This window comes from Gossypium hirsutum, chromosome A10 (assembly GCF_007990345.1).
Source record: "Gossypium hirsutum isolate 1008001.06 chromosome A10, Gossypium_hirsutum_v2.1, whole genome shotgun sequence".
Taxonomy (NCBI): domain Eukaryota; kingdom Viridiplantae; phylum Streptophyta; class Magnoliopsida; order Malvales; family Malvaceae; genus Gossypium; species Gossypium hirsutum.
In genome coordinates, this window is record NC_053433.1 from 25,991,853 (window position 1) to 26,007,155 (window position 15,303).

The following is a 15,303-nucleotide window of genomic DNA, read 5'->3' on the forward strand; positions in this document are numbered from 1 at the left end:
TCACGAGCAATTGCTTGCTCGTGAGGCTGCAAATGTCGAAGTTTCGGCTTTTTGGCTTTTTCGGCTTTCGTCGATTCGCAGTTCAACAGAGGTGTGATTACACACATTTTTCGGCTTTTGATAGTAATGGTTTACGATGTACAGTTACATACCTATTTATGAAGCCGAGTAAACAATCCACCGCGCCCAAGCCTACATTCATTCAAGGCTTACAGTTAGTCCTACAATCAATAGTGTTCGTAAGCACTTAACCCAAATCGACAATCACGCCTTACCTTGAACGAAAGTGTATGGCTTATTGCCTTAAGATCACTTGGCTAAAACCGACCACACCTTTCTTACCAAAAATCTGCATTACGAACACAGATCTTAATAATCGAGATTGATCATAAATGTGGCCAAAATCCACAAATATTAGTCTTACAGAATCAAAGGCATATTCGGCCTAACCCAAAAGTAAGGTAGCGTTCTTACCTTATTCGATTAATGCGAAAAAGGGTTTGACGACTCGAGCAGGCCTTGCACTTCTTCACACCTCAAGGAACCTAGAGACCCAACGAACCACATATCTTAAGGAAGGGATCAACCAAATAGCAACCAAAGAATAAGAAGGAGGGCATTCAGCTTTTAGAAACAGCGTAAGAAAGAACAGTTTTGAACGAAAAGCAAAGAAATATTAACACCTACCTTTTGTTAGGATCACTTGCAAATATCAAATCAACATACCAACAGCAGAGTATGGAAGCAATCGACAACAGAGGGGAAAGAAAGAAGAATCGGCCAAATCACTACCACGCCACAAGAGTGCAATATTCGGCCTAGATTGGGACAAGGGAGGAAGAAAGAAGGGAGATGATTAATAGAAATTCCAAGAATGAAGCAGGGAAGGTTCGGCTATAGAGAGCTAAACTGGTAGAACAATAGGAAGGAGAAAGTGAAAGGTATATTCGTCCCTGTAGAGAAAAGAATAGAGAGAAAGAGCAGTGTGCTTCGGCAAAGGTGGAAGTAAAGAAGTTGAGAATAGAGGTTTCGGCAAGGTAACAAAAGTGTAACCTGAAAAAAAATGTCGATAAAAGGAAGAGAGCCCAAATGGTCAAAAACCACCTCAGCTACCAAAATTTCACAGAACCAAAAGAAGAGAAGGAGCAAATGCCGAAACTAAAATGATTGAATCCCATTCGGCACTAAGTCCATGACCGAATAGGCACCCATAGACTCCCAAATTCGACCAACTCCAGCCCCCAATCAAACTCCACGATTTTCTCCGCATAATCTTCCCTTTATCTCTCCATGATCCACTCCCAAGACCAGTTCAAAATCTCACACAACAGAGTCCGAATCCACTTGAAACTCTTGCCATCCCAAGTAGAAAAATAATCTTCCCCTACTTGCCAAGGGTTTCACACCTAAGCCCTCTCAAATGCTCCACACGCCACTTGCCACCAAGCCACAAGGCTCTTTGTGTCACATTTTATCCTCAATTAACTATAAGACATATGTGCTAACGTCCAAATTCACTTAAGATAAAAACTAAAATAAATTGCAAGAGCCAAGACTTGAACCCAGGCTTCCTTACAACCTTAATGACGCCACAACCACTAGACCACATGCTTCTTTGTGTCATTTATTTAACACAATATTTTAAAAGGCCTACTTCCAAGCATCCAAGTTTTATTCACTTAAAACCAAAATTTTGCTAAAGCCTAGTTTTGAACCCAAGACTTCTCAGACATCCCCAAACACACCCAATTCACTTAACTACCACACCAAACATGCAATTGTGTCATTCACTTGCACAACTAAATTTGAATTCCTCCAATACGCGAAGCCTATTTCTCTTAGGCCCAAATTTGGGGCGTTACAATGATTTTCCGTCCAAATCTAAAACTTTACATTTACAAGCATAATGTCCCTTATATGGGCCTACGAGGCCTAAAACATACATCAGAGGTGGTTCGGGACTAAACCGAAGACTTCAGAATACTTTGGGATAACACAAAAAATTTTCCTACTTTGGAGAGTCACACGCTCGTGTGGGTAGGCCGTGTGGTCACATACACCCGTGTGGCTTGGGACACGCCCATGCCCTCAGCCCGTGTAACTCTCTGACTATGACATCATCAACCAAATAAGGTCACACGGCCAAGTCACATGCCCGTATCCTTAGGTCGTGTGGCGAATTAAATTCCAAAAATTAAGTGCAGACTTCACATGGTCTGGGCACACGCCTATTTCCTAAGGCTATGTCCTACACACGACTAAGACACACGCCCATGGGGCAGTCTGACCGTGTGGACAATTTCTAGGCTATTTTCCAAGCCAATTGCCACCCTTAAACACTCACATACTTATACTCATTTCATGGAATGCAACATGGCACATTTGGCTACTCAAGCATTCACATTCATGGTTAAACTATGACTTGGTGATGTCAACATATTACCTATTTAAACTATCATGCTTTCATATGGCATTCCATACCAATTTCATATTTGTCTATCATCTTTACTAACCTACTTTCAAGTTACCCACTTGCATCACCTTTATTGTCATACACATTAGTCAAATTTCATACACTAAACTTACATGCTACCCGTCATACTCATTAACCATAAGAAACCATAACCACATTAAAGCATAAGCACATTTGCATAGATGCACCAATAATTAGGGTTACAACCTAAATACTCAATATGAGCCACTTCTCATGGCCATATACAAAATGATCATAATACTTTCATAAGCCAACACATTTGGCTAATCAATATGACACGTAACAAAAAGACCAAGTCCCTATACATGCCATACTCAAAATGATGAGACTAGCTATACCAAATATTCAATTGATAGTGTGATCGAGTCTCCGTTGTCTTCCGATTCCTGGGCTAGCTTCATGACACTATAAGAAAGAGAAAGGAAATGGGGTAAGCATTAAAGTTTAGTAAGTTCACATGCAAATAAAATACAACTTAAATAAGAATTAATCATACATTTAACATAATGAACATAATTTTGCATTTTATCAAATCTCTTAAACTCATTCTCTCTATATATATAATCCTATTCTCACCACAAGTTCATTATATCTCATGACATTGTCATAAGTTCGATGTACATACCTATGCCCACTTGCACATAATAACTTACTTTCTTGTCTTCAACATATTCATCAAGACTACTCATTGAACTTCCTCTAGAGCTACCCGTTGAACACTCGAAATACTATCGGATACAACGGAATCTTGCACCTAAGTGCCTCATATGTAGCCAATGCTACCTCATATCACATATCACATGTTGCTCGCTTTCGAGCTACTCACAGGTCTGCTCACATAGCTATCGGGTATCCGCAACACATGCTAGACTACCCAGCCACTGGTAGAATATACAAGACCAGTACCTGGATGCGAAAACATGTGCCATGTACATCATGCACTCAGACCATAATTCATTGAGTTCAGTTGTCACATATATTATGAACTCATACCACAACTCAATGCGTTCAGATCACATAGTTCCTAGTGACATGTCACTTGTATCCTAAACTATTCCTAAGGTTCAAACAGGATTCGTCGATACCATATTTCCATTGAGCTTGCTCGTAATGTTGACTTCAATATCCATAGCACCAATCACATAATCATGGAATTATCAAACATAATTCATAATACAATTTAGGCAATAAACACATGATACAACATCACATTAATATGTATCTACTTACCATACATGCAATATTAAAGCATTTATAGTATGGTACATGTTGCATTATTTGCAAATGAACTTACCCCGGTACAAATGATAGAAATGAGCCTAATCCTCGTAAACCTTGTTTTTCCCCCGATCAAGACCCGAATCATGTTTTTCTTGATCTATAATGCCAAATTTAACTTGTTCAATACACACATTGCTCATATCGACCCATAACACATACTTTCATAAAATTACCTTTTTACCCCTAACTTTTCACTTATTTACATTTTAGTCCCTAGGCTCGTAAAATCAAATGCATGCATTTTCTTGGTTACCCAAGCCTAGCCGAACCTACACCATGTTCATATCCGCCCGCACTTTCCTTTATTTCACATTTTACTATTCATTTTTACAACTTTTGAAATAAGTCCTTTTTAGGTGTTTTCACTAAAAATCACTTAGTAAAAGATGTTTATCACACATCAAACATTCATATTCCTCCATTAATCATCAAAGTACAGACATTTCACACATGGGTCAAATTTGATACATGAACACTAGCTCAAAGTAATGATAGAAATAGTTAGATCGATTGTGACAACTTCAAAAATTCAAAGAACATTAAAAACGGGACTAGGATGCACTTACTTTTGAGTTTGAAAGGTGAAGAAACCCTAGCTATGGAATGTCTTGGAATTTTGACACACAAATGGAGAAAATGAGCAAATTTTGCTTAATTTTTCCCTTTTTATTCTTTTATTTACCAAATGACCAAAATGCCCTTAAGGCCTTTCTTTCAAAATTTTCCTATTCATGCCCATTTTTGTCCAAAACTTTAGAACTTGGTGAAATTTCTATTTAAAGACCTCTAATTAATAATCTAATGCAATTTCATGCTTGAAGCTTCTAGAACACAAGTTTTGCTACTTATTCAATTTAGTCCCTAAAGTCAAATTGGACATCTTAGGCATAGAATTTTTTTATGAAAATTTCACACAAACATGTAATCATACCATGGATCATCAAATTATCATAAAATAATTATTTCTATTTCAGATTTGTGGTCTTAAAACCACTGTTCTGACTAGACCCTAATTCGAGATGTTACAAGGTATCAATACCTTATCTCTGTTTCGATACCATTTTAAAGTTTAAAGTTTGAAAATTTAAAGAAAAACACTAATGTACCGACAACCTTATCTAGGGTATTGATACCTCTGAGCCCAAAATGTCAAAAAAATCACTTTTTGGTACCATCTTTAAGCCAATTTCAAAATTTTTCCAAGGTGTAGGGCTCACACGCCTATTTGGTACAAGGGACACGCCCATGCTACAGGCCATGTTTGACCCCGTGTAACTTTCTAACTTATGTAGACGACCATGCCACACGCCCATATGCTAGGCTGTGTGGTTAATTAAATTCTTTCAAAATTAGGTACAGATTTCATACGGCCAAGACACATGCCCGTGTTCTGGGCTGTGTAGCACACAAGGTTGAGACACACGACCATATCTCTGCCTGTGTGCTCAATTCTGAGAATTTTTTTCTCTAATTTAAGGTGCAGGGACACACGGCCTAACCACACGCCCATGTACCAGGTCGTGTGTCATACATGGTCTAGACACACGCCTGTGTGTCTGCCCGTGTGGGCAAAATAAATTCATTCCTAGCTTCATTTCTCACCTAAAACCATACCAAATTCCTGTACCAAACTTACAACCAAGCACCAACCAGCCCAAGCATTGAATTCAAACAATTTATAACATCTAACATGATATATTGTTACATGCATTCATGCTTAAATCTTACCTTTCTCAATCAATCAATAATAAACAATTATATTATCTCCATAAAGTAAACTTAAATACATATAAATACATGTACCAAAACATAATCATCACTATCCATTCCAATGGCTAGATTACAATAATCATTTACCTTTACATGCCAATATGACCAATATAACCTCTACATGCCATTGTAACCATAATTTCCTTACCATATTGTACCGACATGGGCCGATGGATAGTGTGAGTGATCTCCGCCAAGCTTCCAATCCAACGAGCTTCCTATTTAGTATAAAACATGGAAATAAAACTAAGTAAGCATATAATGCTTAGTAAGTTCTTATAACATGGTTCTTAACTTACCATTCATTGTATTTTGAGGTAGCTATGTAAGGCATTCTCAATCAATTTGACCTCTATCCCTACACATATCCTCATTGCCCTTGTTAATCATATATTCCATAATAACATCAAAACATATATGGGCTCAACAACAATCAAGTTTCCACGCAAATATGCTTTCCACAGCATGTATTCATTTAACATGTATAAATCATCTCTTTATATTACAAGTATAATTTCATAATATTTCATCTCGAGTTTAGATTATTTCATGTCAGAACTTTACTCATATCATTCGAAATATCAAGGTCACACGAGTAGTAGTACACTCAAGGTGTATAAGTCTATAATCAAGGATGAACATTCTCATCAAGTAATTTCCATATACAAATATCATCATCTCACACTTTCATATATCACTTGTCATGTATCATCATTTGCTTGTATTTCAGACGGATACGTGTATTTAGATTAATAATTAGATGGTTTAATGTTGTTATTTGGTTTGTTACGTCCCGTAACACTCTGTAACCTTAATCCAGTGAAGGAGAGGGTTAGGGGTGTTACATGTAGTGGTATTCAAGCTATTGTTTAGTTAGTTCTAGGATTGAACATAGCGTGTATTGAGTCTAGAAATGCATGCCACAATAACCTATAAGTTATGTGATGCTCATGATCCGATCTGATAATGTTTTCTTTTATAGATTTACAATGATAGACAAATTTAATAATGTTGATAATGATGATGTCTAACTTTAGCACTAAATTGATATCCTTTCCAATCATGTCCTTTTCATTTCTACATCTAGGTAGAAGACGAATATCTTAATACTTGAAAATCTTTTGTTCTTTAAGCCAATGGTAATGGAAGAGAACTAGTTGTTTCTTGTTGAATAGAATTTCTTTCTAAAGGAGGTTGTAGATTTGTAGAAAAAGAGTAGAATTGAAGTTTAGGTATTGGTGATTGCACCACAATATTACATGATAAAGGTGGTAGAGGAACTTGATGAGCGAAAGCTCTCATAAGCAGTCAAAAATATTGGTTTAAGGTTTTGAAGAAAACTTCTTGTACATAAATTTCTTCTTGAATAGATACTTTTTCTTGTTAAAGTCTTACTTCTCTTATAGGTCATCCAGTGGCTTTCAACTTTCAAGATTTATTCTCATTTGGAGGAATATTCGTTTCTCTATTCAAGTTTGAAGATTGACTTTTCCTTTCTTTGTCAACCATTTATCATGAGTCGGTTGACAAACTTTGATCTATAATTACAATTTAAAATATATTAACATCAAAATATCATCACATCACATCAATATGTCCAATATGGCATGTACTTATAGACTATTTTAGACCTAAAAATTAGAAATCCTAGGCTCTAATACCAAAACAAATGTAACACCTCTCACCCGGAGTGAACTGATACCTCACGAGCAAAGGATGTCAGGTTTAGACACTAAGACTACTCAACTCGAACATCAATTTTAAAACTTTTTTAACATAAATAGATTCGTTTAAAATTATTTAAGTCATTTCTAGGCTTTCATTAAAGTTTGGTTACAAATAGAAATCAATAGGGTTCTAATCCCGTCAAAACAGGGCAAACAGATTCAATGTCACAGTACTAGAAAGTGGGTATCGCAACACTGAGAAATGGGTATCACAACATTGATTGATGTTGAGACACCGAAAATAGATTACTCTAATTACATTTCCAATGTCGTAACATTGATTTCTGATGTCGTGACAGTGAAGACAGATTACTTAAAACATATCCGAAACAACTAAAATCAAGTCTAAACTGTCATCAATCATTTCATGTCACTTTTAAACATTATAAAAAAATAAATCTCCATCAAAACATCATATAATTCCACATACAACTCAATCAAATTTTAACTAAGTTTGTAAGGTTAACAAAATGATCAAGGTTCTTCAAGTATTTTCACTAGAAACCTTGTACACATGTTTTGTTTTAACCTATGTATATGTCGTACTATATTGACAAGCAATCAATGTCATACTCCCTTCAAATTCTTGACATTTGATGTGATGAGTTGAGATGATATCTTCACTTTGGAGCTTTGACTCAAGTCTCTACCTACACGTTAGAAAATAACGCATTAAGCTACATTTGCTTAGTAAGTACTCAGAGAATTCAAGCTTACCTTAACTTTATTTGATTTAACATGTAAATACAATTAACATAATATAACAAATCAGTTTAAAAAATACATTATAACTTTAGCTTTCACATAATTACTTGTAAAATTCCACTTACTATTTTACTTGCTAATTTCCTTACCATTTAAATGTAGGCCCATAGTAGACTTGACAAAACAAGCAGGATATGCAGAATATCACTGAAAATATAAGCATGAATATGCTTAATCATAATAGAGCACCAAAGTTCGAGGTCAATTCAAAGTATTACAGCATCGAACTCATGAAATTGCACCGAAGTACCACGATCCCTTTAACGCACTGAAGTGTCATTTTCACTAGAGCACTTGAAAATTCCTAATGGCATGCCATCTATATTCAACAAGTTCTAATCTTGCCTTCATAGGAAATGATGATAATATTTGTATCAAACTCCTTCATAAATTCAATATCAAATGAAACTTTTACACACTTTTCTATTTAGTCCTTATGAACATAAATTTCAAAAATTAATACATCAACACCATGCACTTGATTCATTTTCATATAAACACTTCACTTAAACCCTTTCACATATTCATTTTTATACACTTTAGAATGTAGTCCTTTCTACTACAAATTTCATTACACATAACATCTTCACTTTGCAAATAAATTTACAAATCATGTCATCACTTCTCTTAATCTTTATCACATTAAATATTATCATAATAATGTATGAATTAAACATATAAAAATTAATATAACTATTTTAACATATTTCACACTTAAATATTAATTTGGTAAAATAGAATTCTAAGAGTACTTATTTGATTGAGCTTTTTACACCTTCTCCTACCTCTCTTCAATCGTTTTTTATTGGCTTACCATTGTCACACCACTTGATTTCACTTCTTTACCTCTCTCTTGTATGCTTTGGGTTCCACCTAAACTTATCACATCCTAAAAACCAGGTTAAAAGAAATTGGGTTAATGAAACCAATAGAGGCCATGCTCTGTTTTGGATTAAGGTTGTGGAAATTATAATAAATAATTTTATTTGGCTCAATGGATAGGTGCTCTGTATGTTTGTGGGAGGTCCTAAGTTCAAATCCTATATTTTGAAATTTTGTTAATTTTTAGCTTAATTTGTATCCCCGGTCTCCTTACTTAAATCTTATTTATGTGCAAATTATGTTAGAATGAGCTTGCTAGTTTACCATTAAGGGTTAGCTTACCTTTGGTCATGTGTTTGAATCCCTACATGTGTAAATTGAAAATATTTTTATTCCCTTGTTTTGTGTCAATCATGTGGTCAAATTTGGAATTTAATTTAAAATGCTAGAAATTTAATAGGGATTAGTTAAGTATCAGTTTCCCTAAAATGTCTCTCTCCAGTCTTTCAATTTTGAAATCATGTTAGTTGGCTACTTATATTATTTTTTTCTTTATTGTTCATTTGATTTGTTTTGTTTCTTTAATTTCTTTCTTTTCGGTTTTGCTCATTATTATTTCTAAAAAAAATCCTCTGACCTTTTTTCTTTTAAAAAATATTTATATTTATTTTTGGTTCCTTTATTCATTTATGTCCATTGATGTTGTTCTTTTCTTCATTTTGTAACAACCCGATTTTGGGTCTAGTCAAAACAGTGGTTTCGGAACCACAAATCCGACGTAGAAAAATTTATTTTTATTATATTTTTATGGTCTACAGTTTTATAGAATGATTTCGTGAAAATTTTGTTCGAAAATTTTGAAGTTTGGGCACTCAATTTAGTCAAAAGGACTAAATTGTAAAAAGTGCAAAACTTGAGTTCTATAAGCTAGAGGTGTCTAATTGTTATGAAATTTTAAATTGGAGGTCCTTAAATGGTAATTAGACCATTACTTAAGTTAGTGGACAAAAATTGACATGGAGAAAGAGAAATTTTTATGTTTTAACTTAGGGACATTTTGGTTATTTGGTAATTAAATGAATTCAAAAGCCAAATTAAAAGCCAATTTTTGTCCATCTTCCTCCCATGGCCAAATTTTACAAGGAGAAACTGTGGCTAGGGTTTTTCAAACTTCCAAGCACGATTGTAAGTCCGTTCTAGCCCCGTTTTTAATGATTTTTATGTTTTTGAAATCCTTACAACATGATCTATCTATTTCTACCACTAATTTAACATATAATCAAAGTCTAAAATTTTACCTATGATGTATATTTGTGTATTTTGATGTTTAATGGCAGAAAATGTATGTTTGATGCATGATAAACGACTTTTGCTAAGTGATTTTCGATGAAAATGCCTAAAAGGATCTATTTGTAAAAGTTATAAAATAAGTAGTAAAAGTGTGATTTAATGAAATATGTGGGCTGGTATGAGTGCAATAAATATTCGGTTGGGCTTGGGTAATGAAGAAATTTGATTAAATCATTTTACGAGCCTAGAGACTAAAGCGTAAAAATGTGAAACTTTAGGGGCAAAAATGAAATTATTCCATAATGTGATTTTTGGCTGATTTGAATAGTATAATGATTAAAGAAGTTAAATGTGATATTATAGATCAAGAAAAAATGAGATTCAAAAATAGAACGAGGGAAAACGAGTATTTGACGTTAGGTCTTTTTCGCCATTTTTATGTCGAGTTAAGTTTGTATGTGTAATAAGCATTAAATTATATATGTATAAATGCTTAATTGATATAATTGTGGTAGGTGCTATATTATTGAAATGAAATGTGAATGCTATTGAGTACGATACTACGGAAATGACCGATTGAGATTCGATACAGTGAAAGTTCCGTTTGAACCTTAGGAATAGATAGGATACAAATGTCACGACATTAGGGTTACTAAGACTATGTGCAAGACCATATCTGGGATATGGCATCTATATAAGACTGCGTGTAAGACCATATCTGGGATATGGCTTTGATATGAGATTTCGTGTAAGACCATAGCTGAGTTATTGGCATTGATACGAGATTACATGTAAGACCATATCTGAGATATGGCATTGGTATGGTACCAAGTGTACGGGACCCCAGAGTATCCTTTAGTATTCCAAGTGGTTCAACGAGTAATTTAACGGGTATGTTAAAGAAGAGAAACAGCATGTAAGTATTATGAATTGGTACAGGTATGTGCATAAATTTTATAAGCATTCACTTCATGAAATTGCGAGTTCATGATTTCCACGAGAATGATTTTGTGAAAACCTTGTGATTATTGGCTTATGTTTGTGATGTATAAAATTCATGATAAATTCAGTTGAAGACCTTGTGATTGGCTTTCGGGCCAAATTGAGTTATGATATAACAGGTTTTATTCACACGAATTGCGATTCATCGGATATGAGAAAGAGGAAAGATTGGCATAATTGCCTAATAAAATGACCATAGGAAGTTATGAGCATTAAGTAATTGAAAGATGTTAAAATATATGCTTGAAAATTGAATACTCATAATTTAATGTGCATGTTTACTATGAGGTTTGAAATGACTTGTTAATTGCTGTGATATGTTACAAAAGAGAGATTACAGTTGTTAGGCTAATGCCAAGATATGTTAAATTATACTTATAAGTTACTAGAGTAAACATCGTGATTGAATAAAATCATAACTATGAGATTTACAGCAATTGGTATTATTTTGTGTTTAAATTGTTGAAATTGATAAATGCTTAATAAGAGTTGCTTATTATTTTCATGCGGACTTATTAAGCTATATAGCTTACCCCTTTTCCTTTCCCTTATCTTATAGGGTTATTAAACTAGCTCGAGTTGGAGATCGCTGGAGATCCTATCACACTATCAAACTATCATTTTAGGTATTGATGAATTCAAGTATTTTTGAGTTTATGGCATGTATAGGGACTTGATCTTTTGGTCATATGTGTCATTATGACTTTAGCCTATGTATTGGCTTGTAATTGTGAAGAGTTTGCTTTGATATTCGGCCATGTAAATTGGTTTATTTTGGCTAACATGGTTGTAATCCTAAGTATATTCATATATGTGCCTATGTCTTTAGTGATATGGTCATGGTATACTTATTGAATGATGGAATGTGATCTATAGTATGATTGTGAAATGTTTAGAAATGTGATTCATGGATGATATGATAGATTTGTGTACAATTAGGTATCTTGAAAGGAAATAAATGAAGCTTAATAAATATGAAATTGGCATGATTGAGTTAGGGCATAATAAACATTATGCGTATGATACATGTCGATATTACTGTGCCATTTGTTGGACATTGTTGTTTATGTTTTTGGTTGCCTAAATATAATATATTTTGTGACATTGAATTGGTGTAAGTGTTTGTGCAATTAAAGGTGGCAAATTCTTGGTAAATGGCCTTGTTTTTATCCACAAGGGTAGACATACGGACCTGTGTTTAGGCCGTGTGTGACACATAGTTAGCCCCATAGACGTGTGATCCGGCTATGTGTCCCTTGTGCCTAAATTGTTGCAAAATAGAATGCTTAGAATTGAGCACACGAGCAGAGACACGGGTGTATGCCTCAGCCATGTGGATGACACGGCCTCAGGCACGGGTCTGTGCCCTGAGCGTGTGAAGTTTGCACCTATTTTATGAAAAATTATGAAAATTAAATTGACCAAAAGGCCTAGCACACGGGCATGTGTCTTGGTCATGTGTCTTCAATTTGTTCTTGGGTGACAAACAGAAAGTTACACGGGTTAGGGACACGGGCGTGTTTGACCATACGACCTGCCCAAATGGGCTTGTCCCAAGCCACACGGGCGTGTGTCTCTTAAAACAAGGAAAACTTTCTAAGTGTGGTGAAATTGTCCAAAGTTCTCGGTTTAGTCTTGACCACTTCCAATGTATGTTTTGGACCTCATAGGCTCATTTTAGGGACGATGTGAATGTAAATGAAAAGTTTTAAATTTGGATGGAAATTTATGTCCTAGTTTTGTATGACTACTTGTGCATAAGTCTGGTAATGCCTCATACCCTATTCTGGTGTTAGATACGAGTAAGGGGTGTTACACATTTAGTCTCAATTTCGATTTCCATCCTTTTCTACACAATCAAGTGTTGTGTTTCCATTGGAGAGGGACGTAGGGTGAGCGATGGTTCTTCAATGATTTAGGCTAGATTTTTAATTAGCTGCCTTTTTAAGGCCTTCTGAAGTGTGTCGTGGTATCTACATCAGGAAAATACCCAAGTGTGTGATTCTAACCCGAGTTATCCCTTGAAATTTAGAAATTCACTGAACAGGGGTTGTTTTCGAAACTACCCAGTGACTACACGGTCGTGTAGGGCACACGGCCATGTGAAATCATGTAGGCTGTGTAACACCTCTAACCCGTATCTATTGCCAGAATAGGGTTTCGGGGCATTAATAAAATTTACATATCATTTAACAAAAAATTTAATTAAATACTTACCGATTCAATGCATCATATAAATAAACATATTACCGTCCAATCAATAGTTTACCACTTGCCTAAGTATCAACAACAACGTTGTTAATACACTTGTACATATTTCATATAATTTCAACATTGATATACCTATTTTCTCGACATATCACACTTGAGTTTAATAATAGTCTCAACTTACGTAATTTCCTTGTATCAACATATCAAAGATAATCATATATGTACATGTCACAAAACATATTATTCTCTTACCGTTTCATCATAAGCATATATCATTCATTTCGTTATATCAATATTTCATGCACCATCATTTCCTTATATCTTATGTATATTTATTTCAGTAATAGTTCATATTAAACTTAACATAAATTAAATTCCATGTACCCATACTCATTTCATTTATCTATCTTCTTAATTATTTCATACAACTATTTTGTACATATATTTCCATATGACCAATTCCTGTAAACATTTCACACAACCATTTTGTATAACCAATTCAATTAACCATTTGTCATCTGGTACATATTACCTGAATATTAGTTGTTCAACAGATGTCTTGGCGTCTTTCATCCACTATCTTATTTGTCTTCGACATGATGCCATAGTGTCTTTCAACTATGGTCTTACTCATTTTCAATCATGTTGTCATGGTATCTTTTAACCATAGTCTTATTCATTTCCCCGTCATGTTGCCATGGTATCTTTCAACCATGGTCTTACACATTTCGTATCATGTTGTCATGGTATCTTTCAACCATGGTCTTACATATTTCGTATCATGTTGCCATGATATCTTTCAACCATGGTTCTACACATTTCGTATCATGTTGCCATGGTATCTTTCAACCATGGTCTTACACATTTCATTTCAGAAAGCACACTCGCGTGAACCTCATCCTTACAGCGGGATTACCAGTCCAGGTTAAATCCCCTGTAATATAAACTCATAGAGTATTGTCGAGATTACCAGTCTAGGCTAAATCCCCAGCAATAACAATTACTCTAATGACCTTGGATCTAAATTACTAGTCCAGGCTAAATTCAAACCCTAATTCGGATTACCCGTCTGGGCTAAATCCATTTTACACATATTCTTCGCAAAGGCTATATCAGGATAGGATCACCCCTCCGGGCTAGATCCTTTTTACAGTCAATTCCTTTTCAGAGATCCATCGAATTTTTCTTCCATTCAATCGGGATTTCTTCCCCTTTTTATCAAATATATTAATGTTTCATTAATTTTCATACAAGGGATATTTAAATCATATTCACATCAATAACATACATTTAAAGTATTTAAGTATATAATCCAAGTTATACGAACTTACCTGGCGAAATTTCAGAAATATCAAGATTTAGGGGCATTTTGGTAAATTTTTCACTTTTCCCGATTTTCACCCAATCTTGATCCAAATTAATAATTTCATTCAACATATTAATTTAATCAATAAAACAACTCATTCCCTTCATTTTGATCATTTTTGGCATTTTTACTAAATTGCCCGTACAGTTCCTCTTATTCAATTTAGTCCTTGAGTCTAAAACATACAAATTATCCATTTTAAATGTAACCCTATTAAGGGTGGCAACAAAACAGCAGTATGTATGTTACCTGGATGAAATACTTCTCTCAATTTTTCATCCCTTTTGCTTCTATTTGTTTGGTTGCAACTCCCAAGTCCTTGAATTTCAAACCTACTTCATACTTTATCCGGAATTATTACTTTGTTGCTCTAGATCCAACAAGAGCTTCATATTTCATCCGGATAACTTGGTTCTGTTTTTCTTCCTGTATGAAAAAACCAACAAAACCCTTGCTAGCTAAAAATTCATATATTTACTTTCCTCCTCCTCCTATCCATTCCACATCCTTAATTTATATAACATGCTACAACTAACATTATCAATAATTTCACTATTTACTTATATGTATATTTA